Source organism: Triticum aestivum, chromosome 5A, assembly GCF_018294505.1.
Source record: "Triticum aestivum cultivar Chinese Spring chromosome 5A, IWGSC CS RefSeq v2.1, whole genome shotgun sequence".
In the NCBI taxonomy this organism is placed as follows: Eukaryota; Viridiplantae; Streptophyta; class Magnoliopsida; order Poales; family Poaceae; genus Triticum; species Triticum aestivum.
This window is the reverse complement of record NC_057806.1, coordinates 422,250,666-422,273,665: the sequence shown is the minus strand read 5'-3', so window position 1 is coordinate 422,273,665 and position 23,000 is coordinate 422,250,666. Positions and strand designations below refer to the sequence as shown.

General features: G+C 43.3%; 1 pseudogene; it reads right to left on the bottom strand.

The window, feature by feature from the left end:
* Positions 1-21,412, bottom strand: part of LOC123101340 (putative callose synthase 8) — a 138,104-nt pseudogene extending 116,692 nt beyond the window's left edge.
* Positions 21,413-23,000: the final 1,588 nt, after the last annotated feature.

Below are 23,000 nucleotides of genomic sequence, written 5' to 3'. Positions count from 1 at the left end.
CCTCCCCGCCGGCCTGCCTCCACTCCGCCCGCGCATCGTCCCCGTCCTCCTCCCCAAAGCCACCTCGAGCCTCGCCGCCCCCCCTGGTCTCTACATCGCCGGTGAGGGCCTCGCCCTCCCCCGTCTCTCCCTCTGTCCCGTACAGTTTTGCCACGGTCCCCTCCACTGTCGCTCGCTGTCTCGCTGTTTGCCGGCGCCGCAGCGCGCCTCGCGCCGCCGACCCGCCGATGCGTCGCCGCCCCCCCCCCCTCAGTGGCCCCCCTGCCTCCTGCCGCTGACCACGGCTCGGCCGCGCCCGCCCGGCCGGCTGCACCGGCCGCGCCGAGCAGACCCCGCTCCGGCCTCACCTTGCTACCAGGCGGGCTGCGGCTTCGCCCGCACCCGCATGCCCGCACGTCCCGACCACCGAGGCCCCCTGCCCGCCATCGCTCCGGCCACCGCTGCCCTTGCGCCCGCTCGCCGCCGGTCGGTTTTGCCCGCCCCTGGGCGTGCGCCCGTTCGGGCTATGCCCGCAACCAGCGCCCAAAACCGCTAGGCCCCTGGCCCTATGACATGTGGGGCCCAGCCCCCACAGAACGTTTTTGTTAAAAAAAAGAGAGAATAATTTTAAAAACATATATATATATATATAATAAATAATAAATAATAAAAATAAATAAATAAATAACTTAATTAATTATGTTTAATTAACCTAGTTAACTAACTAACCTAATTAACTCTGTTTAATTAAACTTGTTAATTAAACAGTCAATGACATGCGGGACCCACACGTCAGTTTGACCCCGTCAACTCTGTTGACTGCTGACGTCAGCATGACATCATGCTGATGTCATTATTCCATTTTCGAATTAATTTAAATAACTAATTAAATTCCAAAAATTAATAAAATCTTTAGAAAATCATAACTTTTAATCCGTAACTCGGATTAAATTATTTTCAACATGAAAGTTGCTCAGAACAACGAGACGAATCCGTATACGCTCTCCGTTCGTCTGCCACGCATCCCTAGCATAGTAAACACGCAACTTTCCCCCTCCGGTTCATCTGTCCGAAAACGTGAAACACCGGGGATACTTTCCCGGATGTTTTCCCCCTTTGCCGATATCACCTACTACCACGATTGGGCACACCTAGCATCGTTACTTGTCATGTCATGCATCAATATGCATCTGTTTGCATGGTATTCATTGTTTCTTCCCCCTCTTCTCTCCGGCAGACTACGAGACCGACGCTGCTGCTGCCCAGTTCGACTACGGAGTTGACGACCCCTCTCTCTTGCCAGAGCAACCAGGCAAGCCCCCCCCCTTGATCACCAGATATCGCCTATTCTCCTCTATACTGCTTGCATTAGAGTAGTGTAGCATGTTACTGCTTTCCGTTAATCCTATTCTGATGCATAGCCTGACATTGTTGCTACATCTGTTGATACCTTACCTGCAATCCTAAATACTTAGTATAGGATGCTAGTTTATCATCTTTGGCCCTACATTCTTGTTAGTCTGCCTTGCTATACTATTGGGCCGTGATCACTCGGGAGGTGATCACGGGTATATACTATACGTACATACATACTATACAGATGGTGACTAAAGTCGGGTCAGCTCGATGAGTACCCGCAAGTGATTCTGATGAGGGGGCTGAAAGGACAGGTGGCTCCATCCCGGTAGAGGTGGTCCTGGGTTCCCAACGGCCCCCGACTGTTACTTTGTGGCGGAGCGACAGGGCAGGTTGAGACCACCTAGGAGAGAGGTGGGTCTGGCCCTGTTCGGCATTCGCGGATATTTAACATGCTTAACGAGATCTTGGTATTTGATCTGAGTTGGCTACGAGCCTATATGCACTAACCATCTACGTGGGAGTAGTTATGGGTATCCCGGCGTCGTGGTATCAGCCGAAGCACTTCAGACGTCAGCGACGGAGCGGCGCGCGCCGGATTGGACATGGAAGCCTGCCTTATTAGGGGCTAGTTCTGCTTCCGGCCGCCCTCGCAACGTGCAGGTGTGCTATGGGCGATGGGCCCAGACCCCTGTGCGCTTAGGTTTAGACCGGCGTGCTGGCCTCTCTGTTTTGCCTAGGTGGGGCTGCGACGTGTTGATCTTCCGAGGCCGGGCATGATCCAGGAAAGTGTGTCCGGCCAAATGGGATCAAGCGTGTTGGGTAAGTTGGTGCACCCCTGCAGGGAAGTTAATCTATTCGAATAGCCGTGATCTTCGGTAACAGGACGACTTGGAGTTGTACCTTGACCTTATGACAACTAGAACCGGATACTTAATAAAACACACCCTTCCAAGTTCCACAGACAACCCGGTGATCGCTTTTCCACAGGGCGACGAGGGGAGGATCGCCGGGTAGGATTATGCTATGCGATGCTACTTGGAGATGCTACTTGGAGATGCTACTTGGAGGACTTCAATCTACTCTCTTCTACATGCTGCAAGACGGAGGCTGCCAGAAGCGTAGTCTTCGACAGGATTAGCTATCCCCCTTTTATTCTGGCATTCTGCAGTTCAGTCCACCGATATGGCCCTTTACACATATACCCATGCATATGTAGTGTAGTTCCTTGCTTGCGAGTACTTTGGATGAGTACTCACGGTTGCTTTCTCCCCCTTCTTTCCCCTTTCCTTTCTTTCTGGTTGTCGCAACCAGATGCTGGAGTCCAGGAGCCAGACGCCACCGTCGACGACGACCCTACTACACCGGAGGTGCCTACTACTACGTGCAGGCCGCTGACGACGACCAGGAGTAGTTAGGAGGATCCCAGGCAGGAGGCCTGCGCCTCTTTCGATCTGTATCCCAGTTTGTGCTAGCCTTCTTAAGGCAAACTTGTTTAACTTATGTCTGTACTCAGATATTGTTGCTTCCGCTGACTCGTCTATGATCGAGCACTTGTATTCGAGCCCTCGAGGCCCCTGGCTTGTATTATGATGCTTGTATGACTTATTTATGTTTTAGAGTTGTGTTGTGATATCTTCCCGTGAGTCCCTGATCTTGATCGTACACATTTGCGTGCATGATTAGTGTATGATTGGATCGGGGGCGTCACAGTAACGCCTTAAGCAAGATGACATGATGTAGAGGGATAATTTCATGCAATATGATAAAAACCCCATCTTGTTATCCTCGATGGCAACAATACAATATGTGCCTTGCTGCCCCTTCTGTCACTGAGAAAGGACACCGCAACATCGAACCCAAAGCTAGGCACTTCTCCCATGGCAAGAACAACCAATCTAGTAGGCCAAACCAAACTGATAATTCAAAGAGACTTGCAAAGATAACCAATCATACATAAAAGAATTCAGAGAAGATTCAAATATTATTCATAGATAGACTTGATCATAAACCCACATCGGTCTCAACAAACACACCACAAAAAGAAGATTACATCAAATAGATCTCCACAAGAGAGGGGGAGAACATTGTATTGAGATCCAAAAAGAGAGAAGAAGCCATCTAGCTACTAACTATGGACCCGTAGGTCTGAAGTAAACTACTCACACTTCATCGGAGGGGCTTGGATGATGATGTAGAAGCCCTCCGTGATCGATACCCCCTCCGGCGGAGCTCCGGAATAGGCCCCAAGATGGGATCTCGTGGATACAGAAAGTTGCGGCAGTGGAATTGGGTTTTTGGCTCCGTCCCCGATCGTTTGGGGGTACATAGGTATATATAGGAGGAAGAAGTACGTCGGTGGAGCTTCGAGGGGCCCACGAGGCAGGGGCGCGCCCTAGGGGGGGCCCGCCCTCCACCCTCGTGACCGCCTCGTGGCTTTCTTGATGGAGGGTCCAAGTCTCCTGGATCTTATCTGATGAGAAAATCACGTTTCCGAAGGTTTCATTCCGTTTGGACTCCGTTGATATTCTGTTTCTCCGAAACACTGAAATAGGCAAAAAAACAACAATTCTAGGCTGGGCCTCCGTTAATAGGTTAGTCCCAAAAATAATATAAAAGTGGAAAATAAAGCCCAATATAGTCCAAAACAGTAGATAATATAGCATGGAGCAATCAAAAATTATAGATACGTTGGAGACGTATCAAGCATCCCCAAGCTTAATTCCTGCTCGTCCTCGAGTAGGTAAATGATAAAAAGAGAATTTTTGATGCGGAGTGCTACTTGGCATAATTTTAATGTAATTCTTCTTAATTGTGGTATGAATATTCAGATCTGAAAGATTCAAGACAAAAGTTCATATTGACATAAAAATGATAATACTTCAAGCATACTAACTAAGCAATTATGTCTTCTCAAAATAACATGGCCAAAGAAAGTTCATCCCTACAAAATCATATAGTTTAGTCATGTTCATTTTCGTCACACAAGAATGCTCTCATCATGCACAACCCCGATGACAAGCCAAGCAATTGTTTCTACTTTAGTAATCTCAAACCTATAAACTTTCACGCAATATATGAGCGCGAGCCATGGACATAGCACTATGGGTGGAATAGAATATAATGAGGGGGTTATGTGGAGAAGACAAAAAAAGAGAAAGTCTCAGATCAACGAGACTAACCAATGGGCTATGGAGATGCCCACCGATTGATGTTAATGCAAGGAGTAGGGATTGCCATGCAACAAATGCACTAGAGCTATAAATGTATGAAAGCTCAACAAAAGAAACTAGTGGGTGTGCATCCAACTTGCTTGCTCACGAAGACATAGGGCACTTGAGGAGGCCCATTGTTGGAATATACAAGCCAAGTTCTATAATGAAAAATTCCCACTAGTATATGAAAGTGATAACATGAGAGACTCTCTACTATGAAGATCATGGTGCTACTTTGAAACACAAGTGTGGTAAAAGGATAGTAACATTGTCCCTTCTCTCTTTTTCTCTCATTTTTTTGGGCCTTTCCTTTTTTTATGGCCTTTCTCTTTTTTTGGGCCTTCTCTTTTTTATGGCCTTTCTCCCTTTTATTTATTTATTCCTCACTTGGGACAATGCTCTAATAATGATGATCATCACACTTCTATTTATTTACAACTCAATGTTTACAACTCGATACTAGAACAAAAATGACTCTATATGAATGCCTCCGGTGATGTACCGGGATATGCAATGAACCAAGAGTGACATGTATGAAAGAATTATGAACGGTGGCTTTGCCACAAATACTATGTCAACTACATGATCATGCTAAGCAATATGACAATGATGAATGTGTCATGATGACGGAATGATGGAAAGTTGCATGGCAATATATCTCGGAATGGCTATGGAAATGCCATAATAGGTAGGTATGGTGGCTATTTTGAGGAATATATAAGGAGGTTTATGTGTGAAAGAGCGTATCATATCACGGGGTTTGGATGCACCAGCAAAGTTTGCGCCAACTCTCAATGTGAGAAAGGGCAATGCACGGTACCGAAGAGGCTAGCAAGGATGGAAGGGTGAGAGTGCGTATAATCCATGGACTCAACATTAGTCATAAAGCACTCACATACTTATTGCAAAAATCTACAAGTCATCAAAAACCTTGGCACTACGCGCATGTTCCTAGGGGGATAGATTGGTCGGAAAAGACCATCGCTCGTCCCCGACCGCCACTCATAAGGAAGACAATCAAATAACACCTCATGTTTCAAATTTGTTGCATAACGTTTGCCATATGTGCATGCTACGGGACTTGAAAACTTCAACACAAGTATTTCTCAATTTCACAACTACTCAACTAGCATGACTTTGATATTATTACCTCCATATCTCAAAACAATCATCAAGCATCAAACTTTCTCTTAGTATTCAACGCACTCATAAGAAAGTTTTATTATTAATCTTGCATACCAAGCATATTAGGATTTTAAGAAAATTACCATGCTATTAAGACTCTCAAAATAATCTAAGTGAAGCATGAGAGATCAATAGTTTCTATAAAACAAATGCACCGGCGTGCTCTAAAAGATATAAGTGAAGCACTAGAGCAAAACTATAAAGCTCAAAAGATATAAGTGAAGCACATAGAGTATTCTATCAAATTCCAAATCATGTATGGCTCTATCAAAAGGTGTGTACAGCAAGGATGATTGTGGTAGACTAACAAGCAAAGACTCAAATCATAAAAGACGCTCCAAGCAAAACACATATCATGTGGTGAATAAAAATATAGCTCCAAGTAAAGTTACCGATAGAAGTAGACGAAAGAGGGGATGCCTTCCGGGGCATCCCCAAGCTTTGGCTTTTAGGTGTCCTTAGATTATCTTGGGGGTGCCATGGGCATACCCAATCTTAGGCTCTTGCCACTCCTTGTTCCATAATCCATCAAATCTTTACCCAAAACTTGAAAACTTCACAACACAAAACTTAAAGTAGAAAATCTCGTGAGCTCCGTTAGCGAAAGAAAACAAAAGACCACTTCAAGGTACTGTAATGAACTCATTATTTATTTATATTGGTGTTAAACATACTGTATTCCAACTTCTCTATGGATTATAAACTATTTTACTAGCCATAGATTCATCAAAATAAATAAACAACACATGAAAAACAGAATCTGTCAAAAACAGAACAGTCTGTAGTAATCTGTAGCTAGCACAAGATATGGAACCCCAAAAATTATAAAATAAATTGCTGGACGTGAGGAATTTATCTATTAATCATATTCAAAAATAATTAACTAAATATCACTTTCCAAATAAAAATGACAGCAGTTCTCGTGAGCACTAAAGTTTATGTTTTTTACTGCAAGTTCAACAAGACTTTCCCCAAGTCTTCCCAACGGTTCTACTTGGCACAAACACTAATTAAACACAACCAAAAAAGAGGCTAAATAATTTATTTATTACTAAACAGGAGCAAAAATCAAGGAATAAAAATAAAATTGGGTTGCCTCCCAACAAGCGCTATCATTTAACGCCCCTAGCTAGGCATAACAAGCAAGAATAGATCTAGGTATTGCCATAATAGTAAGATAGATTATTAAAACTCATTTCATATTCTCTACATTCGGCAGCAAGTTTTCTTTGAGGCAAGCAAAAGTAATCAAAAGGGCTAAATTTAACGGGACAAAAGTCCTCAAGATCAACCTTGGGAGGTATAGGTTCCTCCTTTGGTCCTTCATAATGCACAACCAATTCATCATTATAAGCATTCTTTTGACAGAACTTTGTGAGCCTATATTCAAGAGAATATCCTAGTTCATTGTTTCGAATAGCCAAATAATCATTAAGTTTAGAAATTCTATCAACTAAAACATTGGTAGGAACCCTTTTTCTAATATTTTCATTGAAAGCAACATAGTCTAGAGATTGAAAACGCACTATTTCTTCTTGATCAAAGAGGATAGCCTCTATGGGAGGACGGCAAGCATCCACCCTATAATGCGCAAAGATTTCTTTGGCTTCTTTTATTATGAATCTAAACTCATGAGCCAAAAAGATAATAGCGACACACTTAACAGAAGAATGCTCAATATTAGAAAAATCCAGAAAAATCCTTTGTATGGAAGGATGCATGTGCATGAATTGTCTTTCAAGTTCAACTACAAGCATGGCAATAGCGTCCACAAGACTACTAGTTCTGTGAAGGATAGAACTACCCATAGAAGGTAAAGCACCGGCACAAGTAAAGAAATCTTGAATAACTCCTTTTCCAATAATATTACCACTACCAACACAGAATTTTTTTGTATGAAAGATGGTAGGTTCTTTAGCAGGAGCATCGGAATTTTTCATGATATTATTATTGTCCATATCGACAATAATTTCCCCAATTTCAGACATAGAGGCAGAAGGTAAAGGACTTGACATAACGACAAGCTAGCAAACTAACACATGAGCAAACAAAAGGAAAACAAGCAAAAAGAGGCAAATAGAGAAAGAGAGGGAGGAAGGAGAGAGAGAGGGAGAATAAAACGGCAAGGGTGAAGTGGGGGAGAGGAAAACGAGAGGCAAATGGCAAATAATGTAATGCGGGAGATAGGGATTGTGATGGGTACTTGGTATGTTGACTTTTGCGTAGACCTCCCCGGCAACGGTGCCAAAAATTCTTCTTGCTACCTCTTGAGCACTGTGTTGGATTTCTCCGAAGAGGAGAGGATGATGCAGCAAAGTAGCTAAGTATTTCCCTCAGTTTTTGAGAACCAAGGTATCAATCCAGTAGGAGGCTACGCGCGAGTCCCTCATACCAACACAAAAACAATAGCTCAACGCAACCAACGCACTTAGGGGTTGTCAATCCCTTCACGGTCACTTACGAAAGTGAGATATGATAGAGATGATAAATAATATTTTTGGTATTTTTGGTATAGAGATGCAAAGTAAAAAAAAGTAAAATCAAAGTAAAAGCAAAGCAATAATAAAGTGATGGAGATTGATATGATGAGAAAGAGACCCGGGGGCCATAGGTTTCACTAGTGGCTTCTCTCAAGAGAATAAGTATTCTACGGTGGGTGAACAAATTACTGTTGAGCAATTGACAGAATTGAGCATAGTTATGAGAATATCTAGGTATGATCATGTATATAGGCATCACGTCCGAGACAAGTAGACCGACTCCTGCCTGCATTTACTACTACTACTCCACTCATCGACCGCTATCCAGCATGCATCTAGAGTATTAAGTTAAAAACAGAGTAACGCCTTAAGCAAGATGACATGATGTAGAGGGATAATTTCATGCAATATAATAAAAAAACATCTTGTTATCCTCGATGGAAACAATACAATATGTGCCTTGCTGCCCCTTCTGTCATTGGGAAAGGACACCGCAAGATCGAACCCAAAGCTAGGCACTTCTCCCATGGCAAGAACAACCAATCTAGTAGGCCAAACCAAACTGATAATTCGAAGAGACTTGCAAAGATAACCAATCATACATAAAAGAATTCAGAGAAGATTCAAATATTATTCATAGATAGACTTGATCATAAACCCATAATTCATCGGTCTCAACAAACACACCGCAAAAAGAAGATTACATCAAATAGATCTCCACAAGAGAGGGGGAGAACATTGTATTGAGATCCAAAAAGAGAGAAGAAGCCATCTAGCTACTAACTATGGACCCGTAGGTCTGAAGTAAACTACTCACACTTCATCGGAGGGGCTTGGATGATGATGTAGAAGCCCTCCGTGATCGATGCCCCATCCGGCGGAGCTCCGGAACAGGCCCCAAGATGGGATCTCGTGGATACAGAAAGTTGCGGCGGTGGAATTAGGTTTTTGGCTCCATCCCCGATCGTTCGGGGGTACGTAGGTATATATAGGAGGAAGAAGTACGTCGGTGGAGCTTCGAGGGGCCCACGAGGTAGGGGGGCACGCCCTAGGGGGGGCGGGCCCTCCACCCTCGTGACCGCCTCGTGGCTTTCTTGACGGAGGGTCCAAGTCTTCTGGATCTTATCTGATGAGAAAATCACGTTTCCGAAGGTTTCATTCCGTTTGGACTCCGTTTGATATTTTGTTTCTCCGAAACACTAAATAGGCAAAAAAACAGCAATTCTGGGCTGGGCCTCCGGTTAATAGGTTAGTCCCAAAAATAATATAAAAGTGGAAAATAAAGCCCAATATAGTCCAAAACAGTAGATAATATAGCATGGAGCAATCCAAAATTATATATACGTCGGAGACGTATCACTCCTCCCTTTCCTGGTAGGAGTAGGAGAGGGGGAAGGAAAGAGGGGGCCGGCCCCCCTTGCCCTAAACCAATTCGGTTTGGGTCTTGGGGGGCGCGCCTCACACTTCCCTTGCTGCCCTCTATTTCCACTAAGGCCCATGTAGGCCCATTAAGCCCCCCGGGGGGTTCCGGTAACCCCCGGTACTCCGGTATATGTCCGAAACCTTCCGGAACCTTTCCGGTGTCCGAACATAGTCATCCAATATATCGATCTTTACGTCTCGACCATTTCGAGACTCCTCGTCATGTTCGTGATCATATCCGGGACTCCTAACTACCTTCGGTACATCAAAACACAAAAACTCATAATACCGATCGTCACTGAACTTTAAGCGTGCGGACCCTACGGGTTCGAGAACTATGCAGACATGACCGAGACACGTCTCCGGTCAATAACCAATAGCGGAACCTGGATGCTCATATTGGCTCCCACATATTCTATGAAGATCTTTATCGGTCAAACCGCATAACAACATATGTTGTTCCCTTTGTCATCGGTATGTTACTTGCCCGAGATTCGATCATCGGTATCTCAATACCTAGTTCAATCTCGTTACCGGCAAGTCTCTTTACTCGTACCGTAATACATCATCCCACAACTAACTTATTAGTTACAATGCTTGCAAGGCTTATAGTGATGTGCATTACCGAGTGGGCCCAGAGACACCTCACCGACAATCGGAGTGACTAATCCTAATCTCGAAATACGCCAACTCAACAAGTACCTTCGGAGACACCTATAAAGCACCTTTATAATCACTCAGTTACGTTGTGACGTTTGGTAGCACACAAAGTGCTCCTCCGGTAAACGGGAGTTGCATAATCTCATAGTCATAGGAACATGTATAAGTCATGAAGAAAGCAATAGCAACATACTAAACGATCAAGTGCTAAGCTAATGGAATGGGTCAAGTCAATCACATCATTCTCCTAATGATGTGATCCCGTTAATCAAATGACAACTCATGTCTATGGCTAGGAAACATAACCATCTTTGATCAACGAGCTAGTCAAGTAGAGGCATACTAGTGACAGTCTGTTTGTCTATGTATTCACACATGTATCATGTTTCCGGTTAATACAATTCTAGCATGAATAATAAACATTTATCATGATATAAGGAAATAAATAATAACTTTATTATTGCCTCTAGGGCATATTTCCTTCAATTTGTTCTGAGGCAGATTCAGACGGAGCTGACCACTCCTATTTACCCCCCCCCCCCACCGAGGTGTTTGCTCTAACTTGGCATGATGATGTTGGTCATATCATGCATATGTTGCCTTGCAGTGCCTACTTTTGACATAATATATGTCATTTACTTAGTTTAGACATGTTTTGTAATGCCACTTGTTAGTTTATATATCATATATGTGAATTATGCAATCTCGTCTCTTTTAGCCAGCCATAATATATGTGAAATGTGCAATGTCATCCTGTTTAACCAGGCATCATATATTTGAATGATATCTTGCCAATCCTTTTCTTCATTACATTTCCATTTGTTGACAATGTTTGTACATTCAACTACTCTTCCTGTGAATCAGCCATTTGAGTGGGTGATGGAAAAATCTGGAGTGAAAACAAGGTCTTCTGAGCAGACAGTGCTACCTGTCGAAGCAGATCTCTTGCTGGGTCTCGATAGCTCCTCAGAGATGGATTCAGAGGCAGATGACCAGTCCTATTCCCCCACCGAGGTGTATGCTCTAACTTGGCACGGTTATACTGCTCAGATCATGCATATGGTGTCTTGCATTGCATAGTTTAGACATCATATACACAATATTCAACACCATGTTTTTAGTTCAGACATCATATATGCAAAGGCCCTCTGCTTAGTATATAAATCACATATGTGAATTAAATCATGTGATCCTGATTACTTAGATAACATGTATGTGAATTATGTCATGCGAACATGTTTACTAAAGACATCATATAATTATCTCATGCCATCATATTTAGTTAGTCATCATATCTTTGAATTATGTCATGCTATGCTATCCAGTTTAGATAAACATCATATATGTGAAATTATGTCATGTTATCCTTTTTAGTTAAATAATATACATATGAACTATTTCATGCCCTCTCTTTTTTCCACACTATCTATTGCATCTGTCTCTCATACAAGCTCTCTATATTCAACTATGTTTCCTGTTTATTAGCCATTTGAATTGGAGTGGGTGATGGCAGTATCTAGCAGAGTAAAACCACGATCTTCAAATAAAACAGTGCTACCTCATGGTGGAGATAGAACCCCGGTTGTACATGCACGAGAACCATCCCTACCACACATAACCCAGACTCTCACAGATTGTACCCCTACTGCGATGGACAGAGAACCAGCTTCAACAAATCTAACCCCAACCCCGGTAGATAGTAACCCAGTTCTAGTTGACACAGCACCATCTCCACCATAGAGCTTCCAAACAAGAGCGGTTAGTAAGGCAGCTCCAGTGCCCAAAGCGCCAGTACTACCACGGCGAACCCCAAATCCACCAGTTAGTACACCTATTCTTGTGGGCAAAGCACAACCAGCCATTCGTAGTTTAGCATCTATCGCATTTGATGTTGTTAAATCCTATGTGCGTACGTATCTTCCCATCATGGAAATATTATACTGAAGATGAAGGAAAATGCCAGTTGTAGGTGTTCGTCCAGGAGTTATGTGTAAGTAATGTTATTCATGGTAATTACTTTGCTTTGTCACATACATTCTACCTCCATGTTGGTTATAATACAGCAAATGTTCCCATTTTTCTCTATAGAGAAGGACCGATTTGGAAACTCAGGATGAGGTAACATGTGCTAATACATTTGCTATCTTTAAGAATGCTTGGTGGCAGTATCAAAATTACCTAAAGAAAATGTACTTCACTGGCAAAGAAACTCATCAAACTCACCTCAGCGTTACACTGTTCATTATAGGCCAGTTTCACCACGGGCCTTTAATGGGCTCAGAATTACAAAGGGCCTTGTATGGGCCGAAAGACGTCATGGGCCATACATGCGCCAAAAATTACAACGGGCTGGAATCATATTGGACGGCCCAGATGACGCTACTGGGCCTAATTCGGATAGGCCATAACGGGTCATGAGTTAGCAGGCTGTAAATGTGCTATATGTGAACATGCCGTTAATAGGATTTCCGTGGGCCGGCCCGCTACCTTTTGACAAGTCAAACGGGTCGGGCTTCTCACCTGAATGGGACTTTGTTGGGCCGTGCCACGTGTTGATGTATCATAGGTGCCTCCTGTCCAATGAGTGGATGACATCTGTCCCAACGCTGAGCCGACACATGGTTCCTCTGGCCGTTGAGAATTTTACACGTGGAAAATCCCCATTAGTCCGGGTTGTTAACGGGTTATCGGATCCAAACCGAAACCCGGTAGCTTAACGGTGACCCGTTATGGTGGATGCCACGTGTCAGTTACCCTTGATGAAAGCACTTCATGACGCGCCATTTATCGTCATGGAAGTGGACACTTTCGTGATGATAATTTTGGTATTGTCATGGAACACTTCTACGACAGCACAGGTATGACTATCTTGATTCTATCATAAAATCGTTATGGGTGTATATGCATGATAGAAAACGTGACCTACTATGACAAACATGTATCATCACGGAAGTGGTATTTTTTAGTGAAAAGGATTAATTCGAAGAATGGGGTGTGGAGAAAAGAGTCAATATTTGGGTTGATCCTTGGTTTCTAAGATAAATATACAAATAGATCTCAAACAACAAGACAACAAACAAAACAAATAATTATACAGATTGCACAAATGTATCCAGGGCCGACCCTAGCATTATGGAGGCTCTAGTACGAAAGTTATGAGCCTAACAACTATAATAGAGTAATATAAATACTTTCATTGGAAAATATCGCATCATGAAAATCATTATAAAGGCATAAAACATCAAAAATAAAGTCTTAATACAACATGTATATGTGATTATATGATACAAATGATGATTACAAGTTACTTGGGTGGGGGGGGGGCAAATGCCCCCTGCACCTTCTGTCATGGCCTAGGGCCCTCAGTGTGGTAGTGAGCTGATATGAGTGCAAGATAACAATTAATGAAATCCATGATGGAAAATTTGGAGAGCCATGAGATAACCATCAAGTCATGATTGATAGAAATACGAACAATTTTGTAGGTCTGAACATAAGCGGGTGATCGGTCAAACAATGGCTAATCCAACTCACAAACCACAACAAATATTTGCACAAATGTCAGTATATTCAAAAGAAGATCAGCATAGTAAGAAACTTATTATCTAGGACACATTGAGTTTTAGAGATAAAAATGTACCTTGACAAAGCCAACGGCGACAATTACCACAACCCACGAAAGCAAGTAGATTTGAAAAAAATCGTCATATGCATAAGTGCCATATACAACTGCATACTTACTGATATACAAAGAAAGTGTAAAGAGAGAAATGCTTCACTAATTCTAGAACTCGACGCCGAGTGACATAGATATACATTCTCAACAATCCACCATGTTCTCAGCTCTTTTCTGGCTGCACTTCTATGCCCCCTTGGTTCATCATCTGCTTATTCCATTTTGCCTAATCATCAACATTTTTTGGCCAACTGAAACCGGAGTGACTAAAAATGAAGGAACAAACATCCAAGTCATCGCCATAAACCATGTTGAAGCAACCATCAAATGTAGAGCCAAAATTTTAAATTTGGGTGTATATAGCTCCAATTTTAATTTTTTTCAAGTCACCAACACGCCTATCGACTGCTGTTGGAAATATGCCCTAGAGTCAATAATAAATTAGTTATTATTATATTTCCTTGTTCATGATAATCGTTTATTATCCATGCTAGAATTGTATTGATAGGAAACTCAGATACATGTGTGGATACATAGACAACACCATGTCCCTAGTAAGCCTCTAGTTGACTAGCTCGTTGATCAATAGATGGTTACGGTTTCCTGACCATGGACATTGGATGTCGTTGATAATGGGGTCACATCATTAGGAGAATGATGTGATGGACAAGATCCAATCCTAAGCCTAGCACAAGATCGTGTAGTTCGTATGCTAAAGCTTTTCTAATGTCAAGTATCATTTCCTTAGACCATAAGATTGTGCAACTCCCAGATACCGTAGGAATGCTTTGGGTGTACCAAACGTCACAACGTAACTGGGTGGCTATAAAGGTGCACTGCGGGTATCTCCAAAAGTGTCTATTGGGTTGGCACGAATCGAGACTGGGATTTGTCACTCCTTGTGACGGAGAGGTATCAGACATCATCATAATGTGCACAATGTGAACAAGGAGTTGATCACGGGGTGATGTGTTACGGAACGAGTAAAGAGACTTTCTGGTAACGAGATTGAACAAGGTATCGGGATACCGACGATCGAATCTCGGGCAAGTACTATACCGGTAGACAAATGGAATTGTATACGGGATTGATTGAATCCTTGACATCGTGGTTCATCCGATGAGATCATCGTGGAACATGTGGGAGCCAACATGGGTATCCAGATCCCGTTGTTGGTTATTGACCAGAGAGATGTCTCGGTCATGTCTACATGATTCCCGAGCCCGTAGGGTCTACACACTTAAGGTTCGATGACGCTAGGGTTATAGGGAAAGTATGTACGCGGTTACCGAATGTTGTTCGGAGTCCCGGATGAGATCCCGGATGTCACGAGGAGTTCCGGAATGGTCCGAAGGTCAAGATTGATATATATGAAGTGAGGATTTGGCCACCGGAAGTGTTCCGGGCATCACCGGTAATGTACAGGGACCACCGAAAGGGTCCGGGAGTCCACCGGGAGGGGCCACCAGCCCCAGAGGCTTGCATGGGCCAATAGTGGGAAGGGACCAGCCCCTAGGTGGGCTGGGGCGCCCCCCACCAAGGCCCAAGGCGTCTCAAGAGAAGAGGGGGGGTAAACCCTAGGGCAGATGGGCCCTAAGGCCCACCCCAGGTGTGCCACCCCCTCTTCCCCCTTTGGCCGCCACCCTAGATGGGATATAGGGCTGCCGCACCCCTTGGGGTGGGAACCCTAGAGGGGGCGCAGCCCCCCTATATATAGTTGAGGTCTAGGGGCTGCCCAATAGATGAGTTATTCTCTCCTAGGCGCAGCCATACTTCTCTCCCTCCTCGTCTCTCGTAGTGCTTGGCGAAGCCCTGCTGGAGTTCCGCGCTCCTCCACCACCACCACGCCGTCGTGCTGCTGCTGGACGGAGTTTTCCCCAACCTCTCCCTCTCTCCTTGCTAGATCAAGGCATGGGAGACGTCACCGGGCTGTACGTGTGTTGAACGCGGAGGCGCCGTTGTTCGGCGCTTAGATCGGAATCGACCGTGATCTGAATCGCTGTGTGTACGACACCATCAACCCCATTCTCTTGAACGCTTCCGCTTAGCGATCTACAAGGGTATGTAGATGCAACTCCCCTTCCCCTCGTTGCTAGTCTCTCCATAGATTGATCTTGGTGACACGTAGGAAAATTTTGAATTTCTGCTAAGATCCCCGACACCTGCTTCTCTTGAAATATACATATTTATACTAAAATTTTATACTTACCATACTACCATGTTAAGAATTATAATTTTCCATTACTTATTTGGCATACTTAACAAGATAACAAAGTTAAATATTAATTGTATTATTTATAATGCATATCATTGGAAAATACTCATACATTGCGCTGAATTCAATTTGTACTTTGTAAAAAATGTTTTTATTATTATTTTATGATACTTGTGTAAATCATATAGTTTATACATATCTATATATGTTAGATATCTCTAAAACATTTAGTTTAACAAATATCGTACTAGTGGTTATGCTCTTTGATTAGGAAAGGATATATGTAGAAAATTCTAGAATACAAGTTTAACCATATGTGAGGGGTTGCCTAGATATACTTGTTCTTGGAACACCCATGTACAAATTTAATCATATATTTGTTAAATCCATATGGTTTAACAAATGTACTACTCTTTTTTAAACAGAAATTATGGGTGTACAGCCGTACACCCATGTACTCGTCTAGCTCATCCATGTATACTGAGCACTCGTGATCTCATCAAGACATACTAAACTGTCAGAAGAAACACCAACTTAAACCCTTTGACAAAGTGACTTTGAGAGTATAGCTGATAATTATCGATGAAGCTTGCATGAAAAGCAAAAAAAAACTAGGTCCTGTCGACTGATATTTAGAGCCCCTGTGAAGAAGGGTTTGTCCATAGGAGTGCACTTTTATTCCAAGCGAGAATGTGAAAAAAAGTAGCTTGCAGTTGCATTAGGACGAACTCACCGATGGTTGCTCGAAAACCTTTTTCAAGGCCGAGTTCTATCACCATAGGAAATATTGTAAGCAATCCAAGTTGAAGAAAAGATTGGGATGCAAGGGATCTTTCTAACAACTTCATATTCTTAGCCATTGTTTAAGTAGGACAACTTCATGTAGACCACTAAGAACCAAATTAAGCTCACCGCGGAGAAAAATATAAACACATATTGTTCATAATCGTAAAAAATATGGACTCGTTAGAATAATATGACTCGTCGTTGGTGATATACTAATCCACATAAAAGATTGGATTTGACTAATGTGGAGTTACAATGCAATGGACAAGAGAAGGAGGGAGGGAGAGAACATACTAGGTTGTTGAAGTTGAACCCCACTATGATGAAATAAAATGAAAGCATCCGGGGAAGGTAAAATCCTTGCCTTAACATCTATATTTCACGGCTAATTGTATGTTCACCATCGCCATGTGCAACTTTGGCTTCAAATATTAATATCTAATTAAGGCCAACATCACGCCCTTTGCCACCTTGAATGCACTCATTATAAGTTATATTTCCGCAACGCGATATGGAATTATAACCTATAAAGTTAATTTGAGGTGCAATTTCTTTTAAAATGGCATGAAGTTATTGTTTTCAACAAATAGATACTTAAATTATATGAGAAAATACATCCTCACTTAAGTTTATTATTTTAGAGGTTTTGCTTATACAACCTTCTGTAAAAAAATACCCAATCAAATATATCCGGATGATCATAGTGAAATTATACCCTGCAACCATTTTTATTTTTTTGGTACAGAAACATATTGTCAGTTCTTCAGTAATAATATGCATGGTATTTAATATGACACCGTAACATTCATAAAAAGTGAGAACACTAGAGCATAGGAAATTAGCTTGTGTAATCATAGCAAACACTATAAGATGAGGAGCATGATTTCACCTCAAGGGATTAGCGAGGAATCTCTATCCAATGGTAACAAATGATGTTTCTTGGTATGATATGAATCCGACAACTAATGAAATATTGCACATACAATAATGTCATGTTATTCAACTATACAGACAACAATAATTATGAGCACATTCTGGAAACATAACAGACCTTCAAGTGAAGATATGTTCTCCAAGCCCAAGGATTGTTGGAGATTGATCTCTAGGGTGCTTAACAAACTCTTCGAGGATATTTCTCATTTCGTAAGCTCTTTGCAGATAATTTTCTTGATAGCATTGTATGTAAATGAACATAGAGTTTATACAAAAAACATAAACTATAGAAGATGTCTAATTCATTACTTGATCATATTAATGGTTTGAAGGGCCTCTCCTCGGGTAAATCCGACCGCAAGGCTTTGATTTTTAGGCTTCTCTTCTCCAATAATGGATGGGTCAGGCAGATTTATACGGCAAGTCTCCTATATAAACAATTAATAGTACAAGTATTTGAGGAATTCAACATAAAACAGTTCGTAAGTTGTCACAATCAAGTGCATCAATCATAATAACACATTGTATTTAATGTGATATAGTTGCATTAACAAAATAGAGAAGGGGCTCAGAAGAAATTATTCGTAGACTTATGCTAAAGTACAAGATTTTCACTTTAAGCTTCAGCTAAGATCATTACCTGGTCTAAATAATTTTCTGCTTTTATTAAGGCTAAGGAATAAGTTGTATGAATTATGTTTCCTGTTATAATTTCCTTCTCTTCATTGTAGGCAACACACAAAGATGGATACCTTCGTTGAGCACATAACAAGTGAAAATTATTAGCAAAGTTCTAGTGGAATCATTGTAGGAAATATGCCCTAGATGCAATAATAAATGCTATTACTTATCTCCATGTTCATAATTATGTTTATGTTCCATGTTATAACTACTATGGTTCTCAAGTCTGCAATAACACGAGGCTCGGAGGAAGACTCATATGCACGTGTGGAATAATAAACGGTAAGAAGTATTCCTAGTCTGGCCTCTAAGACTAGCTCAAGTGTTGCATGATGATTCTGTTTTCCTGGTCATGGGCATGTCTATGCCAGCAACTTTGAGGGTACAATGTTAAGAGAACATTTGTGTTGAATCGACCCGGGTTGATGTTATGCTATGAGATTCGTTCGTCACAAGTTAATGGTACATAACACAGAGATGGTTAACGTTTGCATAATTCCTTAGACCATGAGAGTATCGAGTTTCTTCATACTTGCTTCATGAACTTTGGGGTTTGTTAAACGACTTGCATCCCCGAATACCCAATAGTTAATGTTTGCATAGTGGACAAGTCGTTGATCCAGGAATAGCACACGGCAACTAGACGTTCACTCGAATATTCATTCGTGTGGGTATAGGGGTCAATATGGGTGTCCATGGTTCCGATGTTGATCATTGATCGGAAGGGGTTCCAGGTCATGTCTATACTTCGCCGAACCTATAAGGTCACACGCTTAAGGGTCATCTATCTTCTGAATACTAGACAGGGAGTCTGAGAGAAAGTCACCGGAAAAGTTTCGGAGACAACGGAAGAGTTGCGGAGAGAGAACATCGAAAGATTTCGGTAAAACCAAAAAGTTGTTTCGGAATATATTATTAGGTCAAAATGGTTTCGGCACTCGCCTAAAAATTCTTAGAGGGCCCTAGAATTGGTCTTGGAACTTTTGAGAATTTTCGGAGAGAACAAACGAAAATGTTCCGGAGCTGCCGTAACCGCCGTTGTTGCTTTTCGCTGATAAAAATCACCACACCAGAAATGTTTCGGATCATGCCCAGAAGAATTTTAGAGGGTGCCGAAAATGTTCTGGGACCTTCCGGAATTTTTCAGAAAAAATGTTTCGCGGAAAACATCTTGTCTCGGCACGAGGGGACAAGATCCCACGAATCGGGGGTTACATGTTTGGTGGCTTTTTGTCTAGGGAGCACCCATGTTTCTAGGAGGCATGTTGGTGGCTTGTTGGGGGGCCCCCCATGGGAGGGGGCAAGGTTGTGGCTGGCCAAGGGGGTGCCTCCATGGTGTCCCCTTGGTGCCCCACTTGAGTTATCATTTCACCCTTCATGCGGGACATGTAGCATGGGTGTTTTTGTATTTCCTCCACCACCCCACCCCTTGCCTTGGACTATAAAAGGAGGAGAAGGGGCTGCCATTCTCCTCATCCCTTCTCACATACAAGTGCCATGCAATGATCTGGCTTCTCTCTCCCTCCCCGCAAAATAGTTTCGTAGAGCCGAAAGGCTATCTGGGTTCCGGCAGGAACTAGTTCTGGACGGCGAAGCCCTGCCGGATAGATGACACCGTATGTGTGAAACTCTGTAGAGAGATCGTAGTTTTGGTCTTAGTTCATGAGTGCCTCCCGGAGGGCTGTCCATGTGACCGTCCGAGTTTTGAAGGTCCTCCCGAAGGGCTGTCCGAGTGACCGTTCGAGTTTCGAAGGTCCTCCCGAAGGGCTGTCCATGACACCGTCCGGGGGGCTATTCGACCGCCTCCTAGAGGGCTGTCTGAGGAGCAGATGAGGGTATACATCCTCGCGGTTGGGAGGTTGTAAATCCTAACTACGGGGATCTGCACCGCCGATCGTCATCGACTCTACTTCCCGCTGCGCTACGAGTCGGTAACGAAAAAGATCAAACCATGTATGCGTCTCCATAGTGGTCCTGGGCTGGTGCGTAGGTCGGAAATTTTTTGTTTTCTACTGCGTTACCCTACAATCATTATTATGTAGGTCCATATTTTATAAAGCATACCTTGACATCAAATTTATAATGCCTTGAGCACGAGGGTTATCATTAGATTTGTGTTCCCAGACTTTGACATAAGATGACTTATGAAAATTTCATATCTGCAAGCGCGTCTTATTCAGCTGACAATGACTGGTCGTCATTGCTCTTATTTTGTCCTCCATCGATCGCTATAAGTCCTTCATATAATCTCATGTAAGGTTTTCAAAATGAGGTTACTTTACTAGCTTGCGAAAAATATGAAGGTCGGAACTACCAAATCATCATAACGGCAAACTAATGCAATATTTCCGTACAACATAAACTAGTTGGTATATTCAACTTAATATTCAAACCATTTCAGATATGGAAATATTTCCAAATTTCTTGATGAGGAAAGGTAGTACTATGCGCACCTTGGCCATTTGTCCTGTCTAAGAAAGCTTGTAGTCTCAATTCTGTTCTGTAATACATCATTCCGCGAACTAGACATTACATAAGGTAGCCAATCAGATAATTGTTAGTCAGGGGCTTGAATGATATATAGAACTTGCAAGAAATGAAATAATTCCTTATTACCGGTTCGAGTTAGCGTTTGACCTCGAAAAGAAGCCCGATATCTGATCTCTTCATTGGTCACCTCAGAACCAAGACGTTCCAAAAAAAGATATTCATATAATAAAGGAGAGAACAAAGTTTTAGTAATAAAATGAAATCCATGCCAGCATTTGGAATAAAAGAAACTTGAAGTTACGAAACATAACTGACCTACATATATCTTCTGCATGTAAGGGCATCTCTAATGCTGACTCTGAAACCGTCTGCATTCGTTCGGATTAAGCGGACAAATCTGAACGTTCGTTCTTCCACAAACCGTAAGCAAACCGAGGGGAGGGGGAGTGCTTTGCAGCCGCCCGAACCATTACCACGCACGCGTCCGACACTCTGGTCCCACCCAAAACTTTCTCACGCTCGAAGCGGTTGCCGCACATTCATGCCGCTCCAGAGCGTTAACGCCACATTCATGCCGACTCAGAGCGGCATGTGACCTCTCACTAATGCTGGCATGAAAGTGGCGCGCCGGCTAAGAGCATCGGCCACGTCGCGTCCTGTATCTGCGGACAGATGTCGTGTCCGTTTTAGGAGTCGGCGTTGGAGATGCCCTAAAATAATAGGCCGCTGCTTGAAAATGGAATGCATAGAGATCTTCGCAGCCCCACTGGTGGTACATTCTTTCTTGTTTCGAGGGAAGCACGACGTGACAAGGGTACATTCCCTAGACTAGAAACCTTTGTGTTAGGATTAAATTATTTATGTAACTGAGGTTAATCCTCGTTTGTACATAGCACACATACGGTTACCGATTCGGCAGCCGTCACGGAGTTTTCACACATCCCACTCTCGGGCGCGTCCCTTGCATGCGTCTTCTCCCCTTGTATATAAGATGTGACTATCAATGGAATTGATGCGGTTCATTCATTCTTACTTCCGTCTCTAGACACGTTATCAGCACTTCGCTCTCCGCTGAGAGAATAAATTACCACGGTTACGCACGAAGAACGACTCGGCGGTCCCGGCGGGGAAGCCCTCGGCGGCTCGGCGCCAACATGGAACGGGACGATGACCATTGCCGTGCCTGGAAACTGCAACGGCCATGGCGGAGGGCAGCCGACGCGTCACAGGGACGATGCTGGGTGGCGGTGTTGGTGCACGGCCGGCACGCAGCGACATGGCACAGGCAACGGAGAGAATAAAAGAGAAGATCAGCGGCAATTGCGACGACGAGGAAACACAGAAGAACTGCGATCTCGTCGTTTCAAATTGCGACGACGAGGATGACCACGTCCGGCGCATGGCGGCGTGATACAGCGCGGGGTGGCGCAGTCTCGCTCTTCCCGGTGCCGCCGCGGCGCAGCCATGGGCGGCAACAACGCGAGACGCCTGGCGAGACGCGGCTGCCTGTTGCAGGAAGAGAGGCGCCAGATAAGGCATGCATGTACCAGTACAGGAATTCAATCAGGAGCGAGAATCACTTCATCGAAGATCGAATCCGGCACATGCACCTGAAGAATGGATGAAGCGTACTACAAGTAAGAACTACTACTCACGATTGATTTGTGCTTTCATGTACATGGGACGACAGGAGCCGTAGGATCCTTGGTACTTCGGCATCGACGACCACGATGGTCTCCGTAGCAACGTAGGTGGAGGCAGACCGTGCGCCCTCAACCATGGAGACGGCAGATGACGGGCCCGGCTCGCATCCTAGTGGTGTGGCAGACTGTGAACGGCGACAGGGCCAGCCACGGCGTCTCTGCATCAACCAACAGTGACTGCGCATGATTTCTGGTGTCGAGACATGGTTCTAAGACAAC